The sequence below is a fragment of the Symsagittifera roscoffensis genome, chromosome 8 (assembly GCF_963678635.1).
Source record: "Symsagittifera roscoffensis chromosome 8, txSymRosc1.1, whole genome shotgun sequence".
NCBI classification, from domain to species: Eukaryota; Metazoa; Xenacoelomorpha; order Acoela; family Convolutidae; genus Symsagittifera; species Symsagittifera roscoffensis.
This window is the reverse complement of record NC_087069.1, coordinates 25475320-25492105: the sequence shown is the minus strand read 5'-3', so window position 1 is coordinate 25492105 and position 16786 is coordinate 25475320.

Here is a 16786-nt window from a genome sequence, read left to right as displayed (position 1 = left end):
GATCTAAAGGGTACCCCTTTGTCCTGTTTTGAGATCTCCATTCTTGGCTGGCGGACCCTACTTTTTTTTCTAAAGGCGCTTTAGGCGCCTTTTAATACTAATTTCAGGAGAAACGCGCGCCTATCCATAGAACTACCCATTATCAAAACGGCAAGGGTGGAATCCTTCATAAGCGAAGGGCCGATTGGACGAAAATAAACATCAGCAATCGGATTTCAGTATTCCAAAATTTGGAAAGAAAGCGTGAAAACCTCAAAGAAAGTAAACATTTCCAGGGATTTAATAACAATTTAGCCGAATAAAAAAACGGTAGAAATACGCAAAATTATCAAATTGTTACTGACCGCCGGCGAATTGGAATAAAATTTATATTTCAAGGGTTTCCTTATAAAATAAGCAAAGCATTGCTTCATTTAAATTCTTTTAGTTGAACAGCAATTGATTCATTTTAATAATTGACTTTCGAGTGTTTTTGTTTTAGGTCCCTTTCCCATGAGTTTTCGCCCATTCGGTCCTTTCACCATGAGAACAGCCCCCGGTTGCAAGTAGAATTAAGTTTGAGTTTCTTCATTTTTGGCTGCTCAGAAAACCTATTGTTTATTTACATATAGTATTTTAAGACTGAAAAAAAAGAAAAAATCAGAAACTGCCACATTAAACCAACCTAGGCTGCTTTACTAGCTATGGCTGGCTAATAGATGAATTTTTGACATTTTAATATCTTTATGTACTTTGCTCGCCAACAATTGTAGCAAAACTGAAAACAATTTGCTCTAAACCGGTATAATGAAACATTTACACAACTGGTTACCTACACAAAATATTACGTTATCTTTTTTTTGCTTGCCAACGGCAAACTACAAAAATTAAACAAAATAGGTAAAATTAGAGGCTGGTATGCAATTTAAAGCATGAGAGTGATTTACTGGCGGCGTTTACAAAACAATTGTTTCTTGTTTGTTTTTTGGCTATGGTAAACTGCAAAACTGAACAAAACAAGTCCTGATAGAAGCTGGTATGCAAGTTGGAAAACATTATGAAAGATGAAATGATTGACTGCCGATTTTTTAACAAAAACATTACGTTAACACTGTTAACGACGCTAAATTCAAAAAATTCTACCTGATTAAAAACTCAAGAAGAAAGAACTATGAATAAAATATCTAATATGGGGTGATGAGCCGATGGTGTTTTTATGAAATTATACTCTCGTTTTCAAAGGTGACAAGATTTAAAGCTGTATGATATACAAAAATGTATTAAAACTCGCACCCTGAATAAACTCATGAGAAGTGAAGTCATAAGCAGTAACGTTTGCAAAACAAAACTTTCTCGTTTTTGCTGATCGTAATTCCCAAAAACTGAAATGAATCCGTATTATATGACGATGTATGGTACTATTCAAAATTTTATTAAATTTTTTTATACTATCTTCAGCAGTTTTTAACCTTCGGGACATGGTTTTGTACATTACCTTACCAAATTCTTTCACATGGCCAATTTTTTTGTTTTGGCTCACATGGCTCAAAGCAAATGTTCTTTTTTCTAAAAACGGTTTCCCTACATAAGCTGCACAGAAAAAATTGTTTCAACGGAAAATTTTTTCACGCGCGTTTGTTCATACTTTCGACACAAATTCAGTTTTTGTCCGTACTGGCGGAGCATGAGTAAAAGACAAGAAAACAGAATTTCAAAATGTTGTTTTTATGCCGAGACCAAAACTTAAGATTCGGAAAAATTGGCTAAATTTGAAGCAAGTTTGAAATATATAAGCCCTGAAATTGTTTCGGCGGAAACAACGAGGCGTATTCTCAAAAAACAGGGTTCTGAGTAGTTCTGCAGCTCTAAAGTTAAATTTGGGAAGGAAAAACAGTTCCTACAGATTGCGGAATACCCTTTCTTGGCCAAAAGTTTTGTTTTCTGCAAAATATTGAGTTCTCTGGTAAAGTAAAATCCACTCTTGAGACAAACGCATATATCCGAGTATAACATAAGTGTGGTGAACGGTATAACGGTGCACCCTGTCGAAAAAATCGTCGCGTTTTTCAGTAATGTGTTGGGCGTTTATTGGATTTGAACTTTGACCTGGTCAAAAGCCCCTTAAATTAAAATTCAAAAGTTTATAGGGTATTTTTGGAATCATATTTTGTCAAAGAATAAGCGAAATTTAGCTGGAAACTGATGGAAAACAACTACCAGTTCATATAGCAAAAATTACTTTACAAAATACATCTGAGAATGTTGTCAAAATCATCGAACTGCCCCCCTTTAGTCCAGATCGGAACATCATAGAAAGTGTTCGGGCTTTCATGAGAAGGTGAAAGCGTGCTATGAATCTCACAAAAAAGTAGTACCTCGAAAAAAAAACATCGAAAAAAGAAATCTGTCACTTCCGAGTTTGTGGAAAAAAACGTAGTAACTCTATAGCTAGAAGTTGCTTTGGTTATCAAGTTGAGAGATGCTGCTAATGGCTACTAGTTTAATTTTCTATTTTAGTTTTTAACCTTTGATGATGAATAGACTTGTCGTTTATAAATTGTCTGAAAATTTTCAGTGTAGTTGCCCACAAAATCAAAAAACGACCAAAATACTAAAAGAAACCTAATCTTAATTCAGTTGTTAAATTGAGTGTAAACGAAATTATGCATAAGGAATAAGGAACAAATTGCAGTGAGATATAGTACGGAAGCAAATATAAGAAGGGTAGTGAAAAGCTACATCGGAAAATAGTCCAACCTGATTTCAGCGGATTAATAACATTTGGAGAAGACTAAACTATTGAAACATGTCGAAAATTGCCATTCATCTGAAGAGCCGGCAGTTCGACCCTGGCAAAAATCATCCGGGTTGACCTCCATACACCTAAAATGGTTATCATACAATTCCACACAACAAAAATCATGGCAACACAAAAACTTTGCCCCAAAACTTGTTTTTGTTTTTTTTTCAATCGCAAATTGAATTTTGTACGCAGGCAAACATTTTCCCAAAAAAAATTTTCGCAAGCAAAATTTTTTTTTTGCATGCATAACGTAGTCCTGGATACGATAATATTGGCTTTTTTCTTTTCACTTAATTTTTCTTTTCAAAAACGCTGAAAATTTTTATTTCTTTTGTATGACGTAAATATGTATGCCTTGATGAATGTGTGATATTTTGAAAATTCAAAAATTTTAATAACCATCATTAAAAATTTTGCCAAAAAAAAGTTTGTTACTTTTGTTATATCATTTGTGAAAGACAGCTGGAAGACAATTCAGGTCGTTTTTTATGCATTATAACTTTAGGACCGTCCAAATTTTGGTGCTTTGGGTAAACAAGGTCTTTGTCACTTCTGTTCGGTTGCAAAAACAACCAAAAATTTTTCAGAAAAAAAAATTCAGAAACAAAGAAAACTGGAGTACTTTTTTTAAAATCGAAAATTAGGTCAATTTTTTTCAGGCTGGCCAATTTGAATTCCCGAGAACTCCCACAACACTAAAAAGAACGTATTTTGACCAGTTTTTTTAGCTCTGCATGCAAATATGTGAAAAACTGGTCAAAAAATGCCGTTTTTGGGCCCTTTTAAGAAAATTACTAAATATTTTTTCTTCAAAAATACTACATATGGCCACCCCTGGATGAACTTGTCCGTTCAAATTTGCAGAAAATTGCCTAAAGTAGAGTCATTATTTACAAATATTAATCAATTTTCATGGATTGTTAATGGATTTTAATGGATATTTATTTGTCGAAAGTAATCGATTAAAATGGATTAAAAACCCATACCCTGTCTAAATTTGCCATGATAATCGATTATATAAATAACATTTTAGTCAACAAAAATCCAATTTAATCGATTTTTATCCATGAAACTTCGGTGCAGGCCTAATTGAAGCAGTTTCATCGTTCTCAACCGCACCCTAAAGCAATGACTAACGCCTCTGAGTAGATATTCTTTGATCCTAGAAAAATCTAAAATGGCATTTCTGTGGAGTCTACTGGGGCTGGAAGAGGTAGCCAGCCAAAACAATAACAGAGGCTAAATTAAAAACCTACGCACTAGTGGATAATAGAAACGTGTGGAGTGTCTCTACGCTGCCAGACTCCTTCATATCAAACAAAGGATTGAGGGCACGGCGTTGGAAGGTATAGAAAAAGGTGGCTGTTAGTCGGGCAGAAACAAAGCGGCGCAATGTCAACACTGACACGTGTCACGACCTCTTTGTAGGTTGCCATGGATCAAATAGGAATCTGATAAAGGGTTGAGGGTTGAACTTTTGTAATTTGAAGATTGCAAACGCCGTATGACTTGGTCCCACCAAAAACACCCCCGTTTTTACGACTGGATTACCGATCAAACAAACAATGCTTTGTCAACCGGGCGAAAAAGACTAGCTAACAAGTAAAGAGAAGTTATCTCAGATCAATACAAGGTTAAAACTGTTACAATGTGTCATAACACGTAATCGGACAAACACCTACAGAACAGATTCGAGCATTTTTCTCACCTACAGCACGGAAGATCGTGAGCGGTTTTTTATACAGAACTTCGCCTCACGTGAATTTTTAGACAGACCGCAGAAATCAACTAAGCCGGACAATTCATCCCACAGAAGTCCCCCCTCCCCCCTCCCCCGCTTCATAGCGGTATCATGGGGGTGCGGCGCGAAAACCGACATCTAGATGTCCCATTACGATCATTCCAGCTCCAACTTGAGGAGCTAGAGGACACACGACATCTCAATCTAAGCGGCAGGTGATTGTAATTTCGGCCTATAATTCTCAGGGCCGAAGGAGCCTCGAACCAGTGGTGTATCGTCACAAAGTTCACCAGTGAGCTAGTATAACATTCGCCCGGAAAGTACATAACGACGGAAAGTAGAACTTAGCCCTGTAACGATTGGCTATCCTCAAAATTAATTTCTACGTGCTTTTGAACGTCTCTACTAAAGCCAATTCAATATAGTCTTTCGTGAGAACTGGTCGACGAATGTGTCACAGTGTGAAGACTAGCGGTCGAACGATTCAAATCAACTCTTTAAATAGGGAAAACAGAGAACCAAGGACTGGCTCTCAGCATCCCCAGACAACGAGGTCACTACAGGGCTACTACGTCATAATAAATATCTTATCCATCGGAGTTGGCTTGAGCCTTTTCTCACTCCTAGCTCCTCATAATCGGTGACTAAAACTAATTGATTTTATTTAGATTAAATTCAGGACATACTCGGAGAGCTAGAAGATAAATGATTTCATTTGAGATCTCAACAACTGATCTTAACAACGGTTTTCTCAACAACGGCAAAGGTTACTTCTCTAAAACCCAGCCTTGCCGATTCGCTTAAGGGAGAAAGTAACTATTATAAACGCAGAGCCGTTACGTTTCGAAAGGCTTCTTTCCCTCTTTCAATCGCTCAACCGTAAACTCGTATTTCCGTCTTCTTAAATGGTTTTTTGGTTTATTTCTGTGAGCAAAACTTTTGTTCTGATTTCCGTAGTATTCAAGTTGGCGCGAAATATTTCGTCGTTTTGTTCCATGACAATCAAATTTCAAAGACGAATCCGACACTTCTCTTTCTTCAGTCAATTTTTAAAAAAATATTTTTCGATAAATAACGCTCTTAACTGTTGTTTTTTACGCATCGTACACCTAATAATATTCAAGTAAAATTTTCAATCATTCTGGTCGAATGGCACATTAAAGAAAAAATTTTCTGCTCAAAAGTGAGGGGAGCCTTTAAAAACTTTGAAAAAGAAAGAAAAACAAGTCTTGCTTAGGCAATGTAGTCTCGTTCATTTCCAATCAAGAAATTTTGTTATGTTCGTACTAAATTTTGCACTTCGGCCCCGACCCTAACCCAGTTTGAGTTTATGATGTAATTTTTAGAAAAAACTAAGTGCTAGAACTTTTTATCGTTACTATAGAACTGTACCCGCATCCAGTTTCAAGTGTTAATAATCGCTTATATTACGATTTTAGTACCAGTCTCACTTAAAATGAGAAACAATCGATTTTAATCAATTAATAATCCATTATAATCTCCTTTTTTAAAATCAAATTGTTATTAATTATAATCCACTATAATCGATTACAATCGATTTTTTATCCATCTTTTTATCCATAAGATATAATTCGAATACAGGAAAATTTCGGCAAAATAAAAGTTTATAATCGATTAGAATTGATTGTAGGGGTTTTTAGTAAAAAGTATAATCAATAATAATCAATTATAATCGATTAGAAGAGATTATAATCTCTTGGAAAAAATCACGATTATAATCAATTATAAATTCCTTAAAGACATAATTTTGGTAATTATAGTCGATTATAATTGTCAAAAAATCATCATAATAATCCGTTATAATCGATTGTTTACGCCTAAACTTGGATGCGGGTAAGTTCGCAGCTCATATCATATGCCAACTGTGGCGTCAAGGCAAACTCTCATGAATAATTTTCTCATGTGCATATTTGTTCTGGATTGAGTAACCTTATTCATGATCGCGTTTTTTTTCTCAGTCTTCAAAAAAAAACTGAGAGAAGGTTTGTGCTCGTGGTTTTTTGTTTCACGCGACAATTTTTGTCTTATTGGGCAAATGAAGTTATCGGGCAATTCGAGATAATAAACACGTGATAAGTTTCGTGTAACCAATGCATAAGCGGCAGTTTAATCTATGGCTCAAAAATTGTTCCAGATTGAACTGAATCACGCTAATTAATCTAATTATTACGTTAAACATCCCACTTATTGTATTGGAGATGAGTTATAACTACTCCAGAGACGTTTTAGGGCAGTCGCAACATTCACGGCGTCGCGCTGATCCAAGCCGTCTTGTTTTGTGTTAAAACTTTAATTTTAACAAAGTTATCGAAAGTTGACAAAATTGTTTTTCTTAAGCATTTGTATTCACTCTGTTGTTTTTACAGTATATTTAACTGATGATTAGTTTAAGAGGCCAATTTTCAATACCACTACTTCAGTCAGATCAAGTGAACTATCCACCCTTAAATTAATTTAGGGGAGATTGTTCACTTGGTAAAACTTAAGTTGGAGGGCCCTACAGTCTACCTTTTTTTCTAAAAAAAAGCGACCAATGTTCATAGAAAAAAACTTTCAAATATTTGAGTCAAAACTACAAATATATGATGTCAAAAGTCTGCTGCGCTGCATCAGTCAATATTGTGAATCGTGCATGCGAGTCCAAAATTGCTATTAAGATCATTCGTTGATATTGAAGAGAACAATTTAGTGTTAGAAAGTTGAAAACAAATTCGAACTGTGAAACAGTGGAACGATTATTGTCACGTTTTTACGAGCCAGATGTTACAAAAGATCTATACAAACTAAGTCCTTTTTTCCAGCCACATTTCGAAATTAAAACTTGTATTTGTATTAAGCACATTTTGCTTAAAAGAAAAATTGCTCTCCAATTTGAAATCAAGTACCGTAGCTAGCTTAACAGTTTGAGAGATTAAACTAAATTATTCAAAAATTGAGCACCGTTGAGTAATTTGTTCAAAGAAATTATCAAACCACAAAACTGTAATCAGGTAAATTTTCACCACGCTCTTTCTACAAAAAAAAACATTTTCGTGAAATGCTTTAACATAACTTTGAAACTTTTTTTCAACCTTTCATAGCATTGTCAAAAAAAGCATGTTGCCTTGGTGCTGCTTACGACATTCAGTTTTGCCAGTGGCTGACTGGCGTTCTCGTTCTCGGTCTACTTTTATTTTTTTCCTTGCAGATGATACAGGACATTTTATTGGAAAATAGGCAAAATATAGTGACTTTGGAGAGCTCGGAACATCAATTTTGTGAAACATAAACAAATTTTTTAAAGTTGCCTGCAAACATTCTATTTTCTGCAGAATATGAAGAGAATGTGTTTTTGAAAAGCTCTGAAAAGCTCAATTTGTGATGGTTTTTAAAAAATGTACGATAAATTATAGGCTTTTGCGAGAAGATGGTAGGTGCAAACACCGTGGATGAGCAGCTTGAAAGCTCAAGAAACACCTTCAAAGCCAGAGCGTAAGCTGCGAATTTGATTGTGTTTAATTCAGATCAGCACTGCCCAACCTGTCAAAAAGCCGAAAAGTACTAGTAAATTCCTTGAGAGTCTCTCAAACTAATTCAACTCTTCTTTTTCTCAAAACAATAGATTCAGTTTTGTTAGTATTTTGATGAGTTTCACCGAAACTTTCTTGCAGTTGAATAATTTTTAAAAATCATTTATCTTTATGCAATGCACAAAAAAGTTACCGACTTGACAGATAGACAACAGAGCAAAAGGAAATGAGAGACAGCATTGAGGTTCAATTATCACAAAGAATTCTGGAGTTACAAACGAAGCTGAAAAAAGAAATGAAGGAAAACATAAAATCAGAGAGTGATAGCGAGAAATAGAAAGAGAGAGAGAGAGAGAGAGAGAGAGAGGGAGAGAGGAGAGAGAGAGTGCGATTGATAGAAACTGACGGACCGTTCAATTTGATCACCTCATTGATGCGGTGATTCTTTAGTACTTAAAACTTTTGTTATTGCTTGGAAGATCGTAACCCGTTGCTGCGAGGTATGAACTCGAACTTAATCGAATGAAAAATTAAATTCAACAAATTCGCTCAGAAAAAAAATTCATTATAAAGTGCTATTTTTTTTACATCTAAGTATAAAACCTGTGAAGAAACCTTGGTATTTATAAGTTGTCGCTGTGTTTTTTTCGGATGCAGGCTCTTAGGTAACGAGAAAGCTGCTTACCTAAATCACGCACTGCAAATTTCTTAGCGATATGGTATAGACTCAACTTTTGATAATGGAAAAAAACGTGGAACCTAGGGTTTTTGTTCAGAGTATTACTGTTTCAGGTAAACTGTCGAAGTCAGGGAGATTAGTGTTTTCGAGAAATATATATTTTTTGTAGTTTTCAGAGCAGTCTGAGGCTAGAATTCTAAATAAAGATTTGAGTTGTGAAGTAGTTGAGAAAGATTTTGCAGTTATAAAATTATGCTACTGTCCAATAAAAAGAGGCACAATTGAGAAGAGGGAGAAAATTTTGAGATGAAATAAAATGATTTTCTTTGCAATGATTTAATTCAGTTTTTAGATTGAAAGCTCGTTTTGTTTGTGAGGCCTCATAGAGGCAAGGAAAACAAAAACTCAAGAGCGTAGAAGTTTCAAAGCATTGAAAAATTGTTATTTCAGCAATTTAATTCAGAATTAAACTCAATTAGAATGAGCACTAATGAGATAGTAGCCGATTGAATCACTCGAGCTGAGGAATTACAGTGTATCTTAGATGAAGCAGACAACGGTTTAAATTGGTTCCGTTTGTGTTAATCGCTTTTCAGGTCTTTCAAATTTTATGAAGACTTTTTGTTCATTGAAAACAGTTTAGTTAAGTTCGAGTGAGATTCAAGAAAAACGATAAACGGTGAAAGTGATCGTATAATTGAGAAGGAAGAGACTGAAAAATTTTCAATCCTAGAAAAAAATTTTTTAGATGCAACAACACAAAGAAAAAAGAGAAACAATGAAAACTTCCAGGAATTATCTATGGTTAATCAGTCATACAGACGGCCCATGAAGAACTTCATACAATTAAATTTAATACACATGTCTAAGCAGTGTGAAACGAATTTAGGGGCAAAAAAGTAAGAAAAAAAACAGAAGGTGATTGAACTCAAATAAACTCCTACAACTCAATAGATAAGATTGAGGTTGAATTAGTTAAAGATTCAGGCGCAACTTGTAGTTCGACAACGGAAAAACATTATTTGCTGAACTGGAAGAGAATTTCTGCGAAATATTTGATAACGCTTACTTACTGTAAGACACTACCAAAAATTATTTCAAAAGTTTTCAGTGAAAGACTGTTCTATGTACCAAGGAGATCAGAACATTTTTTGTCAGTTACAAAGCTCATCAGAGGAGCAAAGCTTTCAGTTTTTTAAGATAAGTCGTGTATTGAACAAGGAAAAATGACAATTTATTTTCTAAGTGAGCGAGAAAAAATTAGGTTTTGTTAAGCTAACAATGGTAGATGTTGATAAAGTTGCGATATAATCAGTTGGTTTTAGAGTCAATAAGGTTAATTGTTGTAGAGAGACAGATGAGAGGAATGACATTTTTAATGATATAGTTGAGGATTAGAGAACAATTGAAAGGCGACGAAAAAAAGAAAGGCGACGAAAAGATCACTTTGAATGAAAAAAGATCACTTTGAATTGAAAGGCGACGAAAAGATCACTTTGAATGAAAAAAGAGCACATCTAAAAACTAAACGTAATTTACAGAATCGAGTAAGGAGGAGTTGAGAATCAGATAGAAAGATTAGCAGTTTCAGAGCCTGGAATTCAAATTAGCTTCAAAGATAGTGAAGATTAGGTCATTTCTAATAAGAGCAAGAGAACTAATGGGGGTTTTTGAGCAACGACAGAAAAATAGTGGTATTGCTTTGAGCAACAATTTTTCAAGTCAGTTTGTAGGATATTATGCATAACTAAACTTGAAAGAAGGAGTCTTAAGTTCCGTAGAATTAAGTTCTCATCTTAAAAGGGTCACTTATAAAGTTTTTGTTCAAAGTAACTTTTGACTGGATAACGCACGATGTCTGCAATATGACGCGATAGTGTTTTACGAGATCAGACTCGAAAAATCTGCATTCTAGTTTTTTATCGCTCTCTAATTCAACTGTTGATTGATAACTTGTTTTGCTGTCAACCTGTAATAGTTTATGGGCCAAGCCGCCCCCAAAAACGTATCAGTGACGGATTTACTGGCTTAACTATGTTGTTATGAGATCTTGCTGCGATTTGGTGGCAGAGATGAATTCACTTAAAAAATGGACGATCGAAAGAAATGACAAGCCAATGGGACAGGCATTGAGAAAGTTCAGTGATCAGAGAGATGTAAGTGTGATCAGAGAGATAAAGGAAGAAATACACTGAGAGAAAGAGATATATCCAGATGTGTTTTTCGGTACGTAAACTATGCTTTAGATCAAAATTAGGCAGAGAGATACATGCCTAATTATATTACGCGCTGCGATTTGATTTGTGATCTGATATAGACAGAAGCTGTGATAATAGAAAAAACGTGGAACAATACATTGTTGTTTAAAGCTTGAGTTTTTTGGTTAGAGTCAGAAAAAAAGTGTTTTCAGAGCAGTTTGAAGCTAGCATTTTTTCTCAAGTTGAATTATGTTTTGAATGGTGAAGTAAGTAAGAACAGAATGTGGCAGCCAGAAAATATGCTACAGTCGAACAACAGAACATGACATGAAAAAGAGACAAGAAAAAGACAGAAAAGGTTTGGATGAAATTGAATTGCTTTTTTTAAATTAGTTGAACCACAATATAAAAAGATAAGCGACCAAAACAAACTGCAGTTTTTGATTTCAGATATGAGCAGCTTCGATTGAACAATCAAGAGAACTGAATCGGTTTTATTGTTAGAGCACAAGATCTGCAGTCTAGCTTGATAAAAATGACGAGTGTATAAATGAAAAAAAAAGCGTTTGTGTCGATCATCCTTAGAATCTTTCCAGAGGAGTTCACAACTTTTTGACCTTGAAAATGAGCAGGAAAAACTTTTAATCCGGAAGTTCAAAGGATTTGAAATACTAAAAAATTAAAGGTTGATAAAATCAAAATTAAAACTGTTGGATTTAAAATGAATAAGACTTACTTTTGTAGAGCAACAGAAAAGAAAATTGAAATTTTTCGTAGTCAAGTTGAGGAATTGATGACTGAAAACGATGATAAAAAGAAACAGACTGAGCCGAAAATAGAGTTTGGAGCCCGTCTTAAAATTATATTTTATTTTGATGAATTGAGTGAGGAGGAAGAGTTGATAGAAAGATTCGAACATAAAAAATTTCAGAGCATAGACTTCATCTTAGATTCAAAGATAAAAGAGCGTAAGAAGTTTGTAGAAAAAAATGAAATTGTCGAAATAATAGTTTGAATTGCATCAAGAACAAACTTAAAGTTGAAGGGACAAAATTGAGAAGCATATTCAATGATGTTACCACTTATAACAAAAATTAACAGTTTACCCTACGAAATGTAAAATTTAAAGAATTTATCACAAGAAGCGACAGAACGAGTACAACGACGAAAACAGGAGAGAAGGAAAATAAAGACGATGGACAAAAAGATAACTGAGCAAAAAAGTTTAGGAAAAAGACGTGCAAGAAAACAATATCGAGTGTAAAGGAACTGAATTTTTTGAACGGCTAAGGCAGTCAAAGAATAAAACTAAGCCAAACAATTTACTATAGCAGACCTAGATAAAAAAAAATGGCCGAAGCTGACTACCAAATAAAACTTAAGAAACAGAACAAAACATTCCGCATCATGTTAACTATCCCCCCCCCCCATGGTACTTTGTAAAGAATCTCCCCCCTTATAAAAACACATTTCATTTATGCTCAACTGGATTGGTTTTGTGTTTATCAGAAATGGGTTCTGTTGCATTCCTATTTGTTGACGTTATTTCAGTTCGCATTCCTATTGGCTGACGTTTTTTCAATGAGTTTCATCCAAACCTTGTTAATGATCCCCCCCCCCCCATTGCAATAGGGGGGATTAGTTAACATGATCCAAAAGTCCTAAAAGATGCAAGTATCTTTAAAACGACAAGAAATGGAAAAAGTTTAACTATTCCATTCTCAAAATTTATTAAAGAGTTAAGAAGTAACGTTGAAAAAATCGTTGGAATAACCCAACTCATTAAAAATGGCTTCAACATCTTAAGTTTTTTTGGTTTCGGACGACTGGATGACTGCCAATATAGCAGAGCAAATAAAAAAACAACAAGCTGTGACAGAGCAAACCAGCGGGGAAAACTCACTGCAGTAATGCAGTAACCCGACCAACTGCAGACAAAAAGGTCATGCAAATTACAAAAAATAAAATACGGTGACTAAAAAACTTTTTAATAAACGCCTACTTTACAGCGCTAGATTTATACCATTGGACTTTTATTGACCCGAACCAGTTGTTTGAATACGTGATCTTTATAAATAAGTGATGACTAGCAGCTGTTAACACTGATCGTACAATAACCAATGTAAAATTATACCGAATTTAGCTACTACAAGCTGTAAAGCAGATTAAAAATCCTGTGCTAGTTGTTGAGGATAAAATCAATATCGAAGTTATGAAGCAAAATTGTTCATTCGAAATCAATCCAATTGGAGTCCCAAAATAGCACAAGGAATATTTTCCGGTAGAAAAATTTAAAATATCATCAATTAAATTTCTCTTCAAAATCAGAAAATAATAAGAAATCAACAAAAAAGCCAAAAAAGCAAATTCGGAAAACCGGGCTGATTTTGCCAAAAATGAAGATAGCAAACGATGGAAAAGTGAAAGAAATGAAACTTTCTCAGCAGTAACCAATTTGTGACATAGAACATACTTCTAATATACGGTAAGAATTCGCCGCGTTTTTCTTAATTAGACCGTAAAAAGGCTTTAATGAAAGAACTTGGATTAAAAAACTTCATACCCACTATATATTAGAACTCGACCGTTGATTAGGTCATACGAGCTCTCCACGTTGCAGCCTGTCGTCATACAGATCTCACTGATAGTTCTTCAGCAGTATTAAGAACTCGCTGCAAGCGCTGTACGATTTGTCCGTCATAACATTTTTTATCAGTTGGGACAAGGAAACAAATGGAGTGTCAATTTAAGATTTTTTTTTCTAGTGACTCAAAGAAAACTATTTTAATTGTTCGAGTTATGGAATTACGCTAATGAACTACGGAACCAAGACTATAGCGTATGTCAGTACTTCATTATCAATTGTACCACAAGCAGTGAACTTTAAGAAGACATGCCGGGTCGAAGTCTCTGACTTTTGTCCGGAGTTTGACAGTCGCGACTTGTCCAAATCCACAGTTAAATCGGATTATCACGGCAAGATTTTAAACCGAGAAAGTCTGCACATACTTAATTAGATCGCGATAATCTCGAACCAAAGTTGATCATGTAACATACCCGCAGCTGACAGAAAAAGAAAAAAAAAAGATTATATTGGACTTTCGTTCTGTAAATTATTGTCATTAAAATCGATTCTCATGTTTTTCTCAGACAACCAAATGGAATTACAAACGATTACCTTCCACTATCTTTTTTTTTAAAAGCAGTTATAGTCCATTTGAGTATGTTTTTATTCAATTATTCGAGGAAAGTGACGGAGCATTCGTGCTTGCAGTAGTGTTTTTCTCCAGGCAAATTTTGATCTGGCATTTTGACATAATTTTCTTTCAATCAAACAAGTATAGTTAGCCTGAGCTCAATATAAAAAAAAAATACATCACTTGTGATCATTTATTACTAATTTATGGGAGTTAAAGGATTGCCAGTTCCTCCATTTTGGGATAACTAAGCACGATATATTTCGTGCATCTAACGGGTGAGCGGAGATCAAATCGTTCTAAATTGAATCAGGGCATTCAAACAATTAAAATTTGCTATAAGCAAAAAATGTTAAGTTTTAATTTACATATTGTTCGGGGAATACGTTTCAAAAACGAATATCAAAAAAAAATTGAAATAATTTTTAATGAAAATTTCATCAATTCAGTTTTTTTAAAGCAATACGATGCCATAGACTTTACAAGCAGTCGAAACTTCATGGCTTTGCCCTGATACTAGCAATCTTGTTTCCACTTTATATGTTTGTCATTTTGCAACAATTTGTGTTAAAAAAACCAAAACTTTGCAAGATATTGCAAAAATTATGATCTCACTTCACTTATTCTACCCTCTTTTCCTCAAAAAAGATTATAATTGTGGGAGGGAAGGGGTGCTAACCTTGATAAAGTTGAGAGGGCGGACGTTAACCCAACCCCTCCCGACGATAACAACGCTAACTCCCCCAACACAAAAAGGGGTTAACGTTTGGGGTGGGTGGTATAGAACTTTTTTGTCCATCAAATACAATTTTGTCTATCCCTCATACCACGCAAACACACAAACACACACACACATTTGATCTCCAAAAAACAATTATCGAATCAGACAATGTATGTCGTTAGTGTTTACACCGTTTTTTTTTCAAAGAGGTTACGAACAAATCTACTAATTAATGATTTAGTTTTATATAAATTTGCGCAACCCCGCGCTTAGCTGAAAACTGGACAGTCTGGAAAACTCTGGATAAATGAACATTCTACTTTTCGAATTGTCTAGAGATTTTTTTCAAGTCATTGTTTCAGACAATATTAACTCAATGCATTTTTGAGTTGAACTTCAATGATGATAGCACCTGTATTTTTTCTATCTTCAGCATTTCTTAACCCTTTTCATTTTGAGACGAACTAAGTAAAAACGACGAAATTCAGTGTTTTTATCGTAATAGAGACAAAACTTAGCTTGAGAATTTGACACTTTTTGATAGAAAGTTTTAAATTTTGTGCAGCTCAGTTAATTTAAATACTCGAGAAATTGTTTGTTTGATGCGCATGCTAAAGAACAAAACATAGGTTGCGAACTTATTCATGCTATGATAAACTTGATATAATTCGAAGCTCTATCTCTTGATGAGGATGCTCAACAAACTTAAATTGTGCAAAGCAAATCTTACCGTGGAAAAATTTTCATAAAAATTACTGCTAATGATGCTGCCTATAAAAAAGTACCTTCTGCGAACCAAACTTGCCAAAATAATTACCGTTTTCTTTGCTTAAAGTAGTTGCTGAAAAACCAAAACTTCGCAGCAATTCTAACTATAGAATTTTTCAGAGCAATTCAAAAAATAGTCGCTAGTTGGGCCAACTTAATCAATTTAAGGCACTATAAGTCGATTCGAATTATAAAATATTTCGAAGTTTAATAGTTCGATGAAGTTGCTTTTGGAAACTTTTTTTTGGGAGAAGATATAAATAATTGAATTATTTCAAAACTTTACCGTTTGATGGTCATATTTGAAAAACTGAATTTTCTTAGTTATTCAAGTTATAAAATAACCTAAAGTTTCTCAAAAATTCATCGATTGATAAGGTTGCTCAATTTTTTCAGAACAATTCATATTATGAACTAACATAAAATGTTTTAAAGTTTCATGGTTTGATAGCTTTGCCTAACCATTTCTTAAGCCGATTAAGTTTTTCAATGCATCAATCTACGCGACGGAATGTTTTGGTAGTTAGATTTTTGGAAAAATCATTTTAGCAAACTTATTTGATGAAAAACGTTTCTTTACTTTGGCTTATTTTGTTACAAAATCCTACTGTTAGTAGTTTTCACTTCTGAAACCAAAGTAAAAGATAATTTTTTATTACTTACCCCATTTTAACGCATTTCGCCAAAATTTTCAATAAGTCGGAATTTCCGTTATCCTAGTTTTTCTTAATGTTCTTGACAAAACCATTTCAAGAGTTCTTGATAATTTCTATCGTCCAAACACTACTGCACATGCACTAAAATTTTTTCTGGTATGTTCGATCGAAAACTGTAAGAACTTCTTGAGTTAAAGTGTTAAAATTGCAACAGTGTTAAAGTTTTGCAAAATTTTCAGTCTATAAAACAATTAACCTATGACGTAATGAAGAATAATTAGGGAACTAATGAAAATAAACTTAAGAATTCAGCAATCCTGTCAAAAAACGGACATCGAGAAAAAAAATTTGTAGCATTTGATAGAAAACATTGGTCAGTATTTTATTTTTCAAGTTATTGAGAACAGCAAATCGAAATTTTAAGTAATAACTAATTAAAAACTGCACTATTTTACTGCACTTTAGCATCAAACGCGGAAGAGGAAAACCGAGTACAGGTATAATCAATTCACAT